We start from the raw sequence: 5,980 nt of genomic DNA on the forward strand, positions 1-5,980 counted from the left end.
CCCCCCCCCCCCCCCCCCCCTAGTGTCAACAGCTGCAGTCACTCAGAAGGGCAGCGTTCAACTGGCTCACGGCACTGTGGCGGACAATGAGTCTTCAGGCTGCCAGAGGCATCACTGCTTTACTACAGCTAGCTGCAGTGCTAAAGAACAGTCAAGCGTACTGCTCAGACACGGACAAAGCTGAAAAGGAACCCCCCTATGTTTAGTGAATTATAATGTCCATGCTCACTGAACTGCTCACATGATGTAGGTATTTATGATGCAAGGCTATAGAAATAAAAAGTGATATAGATACAATAGATAAATGACAGAAAACGTAAACGGATGAGGCAAAGGAAAGGGGAAATGTGAATGGGTGTTTTTTTAATTAGATGTGACTCAAACAGTTCAAATAGAACTGATGAAGGATATAATGATGCTTGTACATGCACATGCTTCTTTATATTCAAAAGAAGAACTAAATAAAATCACTGGAATACACTGTTGAATATGTTTATACGTCTTGCTATAATATCATTTCACAGTGCATGTTTGAAAATGTTGTCCTCTCAACTCAGCCAATTACCCCCCCCCCCCCCCCCCCCCATGATTATATTTACTGTAAGAGTTATATTGGTACATAACAATTCATTTATCTAAGTGGTTTGGAATCAAATGAAATAGCATTCACTCAAAATGGCAAATACTTCATTTAAAAAAAAAAATCATATTAGGCATTTAAAAGGCCGTGGAGGATTTTCTAAATGTTTAAATCCAGTGTGTTCTCTGGTCATGCTGTGTGCTGCTGCCATCTGCTGGATATTTGACGACATTCCAAAACTTGAGTGAATCAATATATTTTCAGTTGTTCCTTCCTCCTTTACATTTTCCTTTATTGTACATCCGTATATAATTAATAATGCATTAACCACTCCTGTGTGTGTGTGTGTGTGTGTGTGTGTGTGTGTGTGTGTGTGGTTTTGTGTGTGTAGCCCAATCTATGCCAGTTTGTGCAATGGTCATGTGATTTATTCTATTGATTTGTGTACAGGTTATGTTAACTTCATTATTTTCATGTGTTGATTACCGCATTCTGAAGTTATGTACTGTATTCCAAAGGGAAGACAATTTCTTTTACGATTAAGGTCTAGCAAAAGCCGAAAATCTGCGCAGGGAGGTTAGTCGGGGTGTCTGATGGGTCAAACAACACAGGACATTCACCCCGGAGACCGAGGATCGGGTCCCATGTGTTGCAGTTCCTTTCCGCGTTATTCTCTTCCTAACCACAACCACGTGTAACATTTTGTCACAGACTAGTACTACTTTCACAAGTATTTTTTCTGACACATCATAGCATGCACGGGTACATTTCCCGGTAATAACATGAACAGTGACTGCATTCCATTTGTGTGCCAGTTGCAGAGCCATCATTAACGTGATTAATTATATCGGTACTTTGCCTTCTACAGCATGTCAAACTGGCTGCAGTAAAAATCTACTAAAAGTTATGAGCTGCATAATATAAGTCTAATAGTCATAAATAAAAGACCCATTTTAAAGAAAACCTATCAAACATTCGCAGAGCGCTTTCTTCTCCACATTCCCCTTACGTTATCGTTTCCAGCAACAAATTGTTTCCCCCTGAACTCTTTCCCTGTTATATCAGAATAGGTTATCATGGTTTAATTTTCAGAAAACACAATATTTTTGATCTCTTTTCACCCTGTGTGTTGAGCTGTCTGTTTCAGCTACAGAGCGAGGCATCTTCCTTCTGTCCCATCTTTGTTGGGAGTCACACATCCGCAGTTAGTACTGTTAGCTTGTCAGTTGCAGAGTATGAGGGCGTGCCACGCTAGCTGCTAGGCGAGCATTATAACGTGTGTTACAAAGTGACACACGTTCGTCACAGAAGTAAAGGCTGGACTACAACTGAGCTGTTTGGAGCAGTTTGTGAACAGTGTTATCTGTTGGAGATGGTACGTCCCTTTGGGGTGGACTTTGGATTTTTTCACTTTGCAAACCTATAACGTGCACACAAAAAAATTACATATATAACACAATAAAGGAAAAAGGAAAAAGGCATAATATGAGCACTTTAACAATTGTGTGCTGACAGGCTTTTTTTTTGTCTTTTCCAACTGTGATCATTTATCTAGCTTACATAATTCACACAGCTGATACAGTAGTGACAACAACAGGTGGGATGACTAGGCCTAAATGGTCTGTCTTAAAACCCATCAACATCATAATGCCCAGCATTGGCATAGTCTTGTTAATATTCTAGATAGGACTATACTGGTCACAGTTGGATTCCAACTGCTTTTTTTCTTCTTCTTTTTTTTTTTTTTAAGAAGGGGCTCTAAGCAATGATAAGCGTGTTTTAGGCTAGTTTTTAGGGGTAGTGTGCAGAAGCAGGGAAGGGGAGAGGGTACGGGAGGAGGAGGGGTGAGCTAGTCTCGTTTTGTTTGAAAATCAACAAGAACGTCAACAACAAGTAAAGAGCCCCTTTAAATGGAAGAATTTTCAAAATGTCACAGTAGTGAAAGAAAAGTTGTAAATAACAAAACGAATAATGGCTCACTTCTATTTAGCTGCTTTGGTTTCGTGGTGCTGCTGGCATTGTGCATATTGGCTCACTGTCAATGTTTACTAGGACACTTAAATAGAACAAAAGCCATTGTTAATGTTAGTGGTTATTAGGAACACCTGTAATTACCTAACACAACTCAAAATGTCTGAGGTGAAAAAGCCTTTAAAAAGGTGCCCCGCCACATGTTATTCATAACTTAGTGGTAATGTCTGAAGTTCTACAATGGACTCTAACATTTTTGGTGGAAAAAAAGGCCTTGGTTACCTTGTTTCAAGCCATTCTAGCGTAGCATAGAAAGCCTGCAAGAAGACTCATATTTGTGCCAGTTCTCATTAATATTATACGAGCTAAGCTGCTTGACTTTGATTGGCTAACAGCTAGCCAATGAGAGCCTGGCTATCACTATCCTTTACCCAGCACAACTGGGCGAGCTCATGAATAGTAATGAGCTGAGGCAGCATGACGTCAGACTGACCAGATTTTGTATTTGGCCTGATTTCTCCGTTTATTTCTTTTCAGCGGCTAGAGTTGACACAGAGGAGGTAGCAGTTCATTTTCACATTCACAACATAACACATAACACATAACACATATGGACCTAACATGTTTCAAAATATGCAAGCAATAACGCTTTCGTGTGGCAGGGCGCCTTTACGCTTAAGACATGTATATATCTTATTGCTCAAATATTTCCTAAATATCTTGAATTTAACTTTGCAATAAAAGGAAGTGGGCCCACTCTTGAAAGAGCTGAAATCAAACATTATCAATCCGCCATACTGACGTATGCCATAAATGGAGGTGCACGCATTGGTAAATAACTCTGGCAGCCTGGACTTATGAGGCGTTCTGGAGGAGCTGGTAGAATAACTTGTGGAACAAGTAACGTTAGCTGTGTCACATTATAAAAAGGTCAGATGCTGTTAGCAAAGCTTAGTCAACAGAAATGTACTTGAACCTAACACACAACGTTTGCTGTTGGTTGACACACTTTAAGTCTAGCAATATGACTCTGAAGAGGTTGAATTACGTCCCTACACCCAAAACCTCGTCAATTCACGAATGACGTTTCCCCACGTTTGTAAAAGTTGTAATTGATTTGACCTTCTTTAGTCCTTGTGTAACTTAATCCATTCACAATGTCATTTTTTTTGTCAGTTTATGGACTCCTCTTTCTCGGACTCTAATGTCAAATAACACCCTTGTCATTCAGGCGGGAATACGACATACCAGTACGCCCATTAAACCACAAGCGCAGTAGTTATCATGTTGTGAAAAACGATACCGAAGTAACATAATTACAACATTACTGGAAATAGAAAACGATGGTAGCTAATGTTAGCGCTGACAGCACAGAAGATGATCATCTAACCATTAGCTACAGTGTCAACACTCACCGAGGATCCATGGAGACCGAAAGAAGTGTCTGACATGCTCCTGCCACGGATGTGTAGCCCAAACACATTTATTAAAATTAGATAGTCTAAGGCCAAATAAAATCCCTTGACGACCCAGACGCAAGGAAGCCGCCATGTTGTCGTCCTCCGTTGGTGAGCTGTGTCAAAACACATGCCTGACATTAAAACAGCGGGAGTGGGAACAGATTACATAATGTAACATTTTAAATGAATCTTATTATAATGATCAACTCCAGAAACATGTAAACAAATGTCCGATTATTTATCGCCTATTTAGTCTGCACGGAAAATATATTTTTGATTTATGAAGAGATCAATGATCAGGCTAAAAAGAAGTAACTGTTCTGGGGTCCTTCGAGGTCTTTTAGATACTGCTCTGTTGCGTTCAAGATTGGTCGAAATCCCCATCGCTCACTGATTTACTGCCCTCTGCTGGAAATAATGTAGTACATACATAATATTAGTCCTGTGTTTAAAACATGAATTAATACATATAAAAACATATTTTTTGACTATATGTATACTTACACTTACTACACATAATACTATTTATCCCAGAATCCTCTACACTATGCTCCAAATTTAAATATTTTTCATTGAACTCTTCATTGCACTCATGCCTCTATATTGTTTCTGTTTAGAGTATGTATATGTTGTTTATATATTAATGTGTATATTTTTGTTTTGGTTGTTTTTGTATGTGTAAGCAGATTGTGAGCAGCAATGCTCCAAATAAACATTCCTCTTATGTGTCCTCAAACCTGGCAAATAAACCTGATTCTGATACTGATTAAATGTCCTATTGTTAACAGTAAACAAGCCCGTTTTAAATTCTCTGTCACAAGACTTGTTTTTGTTTTTTCCCCAAGCAAGTTTTGGGACAATTTAACTTGTGTCATTGCTGGAATGAGATTAAGATTCAGGTCAAGATGTAAAATTACTCTGATGTGATTATGTTTTTTCCTTCATTAATTACAAGTACATATGATGTTTCTATTTTTGTATTTCTCTCAATCCCATGTGAATCAAATGTGAGAAAAATGATTTCTTTAAACATTCTTTGCAATTTTTTACACAAAAAAAATATATGTGTTTAAACTTCACATTTGTGTATAAAAGAGCCATATACAATAAAAGTCAACGTCAACATCGTTGTCATTTCTCATTTCTCCGTGGGATTGGTACAAGTATTTAAACAAAACAAGGGTTTATAAAACAAACATTAAAAAGAGATCTAAATATGTATCAGTTAAGCTGTAGGTCGGGGCAAAGGGAGATAACAAGGTACAGATCAAGAACAAAAAACTTTAATGATAACACATATAGTGCTATGGACCAAATAGAGTGCAAATAGAGGGGAAAAGATGTGCAAGTAACATGCCATCCAAACAACAAGTAATTAGCAATTAGCAGCAGCTGTAACAACCTGACCTAACGTTTGAATTCTTCTGTGACTGTGTGCAAACAAAGAAAGTATTATTTAAAGGCCATTCATGCGTACAAACATAAATGGATTGTCCAAAATCTGAGCAGGAAATTGGCTTCATAAAAAGACATCTTTGCATTTTCATGAATACTTCCTCGTGTTTTTATCTCATCAAAGACGCAGATAAGACCTTTTGTAACCTGCACTTTGTTATCAATTGTTTATCTGTTCGTGGTTACTATGGAGGTTGTGATTCATGTAAATGCAGAAAGAGTAGTTTGATTCTTAACTTTAGTTCATGTCATACAGCAGTGTGTTATTTCTAACTGGGCGGAGAACTGCGACACACACTAAAAAAGTAAAGCTGCAACAGTGAAGCAGTTCTAATCTGCCAATCTCACAGTTCAGGCTGAATGCCTCCCAGGTCTATTTGAGTGTGAAGATAAAATGATAAGGAGGGCTAATAAACTGGGGCTGTGTATGGACTGAGAGAACATAATATCCCCATTGAGTAGGCACGGGACACAAAATCCCAGCTGGCTGTCTTTATGTCCATGCTACTGTATC

The sequence above is a fragment of the Etheostoma cragini genome, chromosome 8 (genome assembly GCF_013103735.1).
Source record: "Etheostoma cragini isolate CJK2018 chromosome 8, CSU_Ecrag_1.0, whole genome shotgun sequence".
NCBI lineage: Eukaryota > Metazoa > Chordata > Actinopteri > Perciformes > Percidae > Etheostoma > Etheostoma cragini.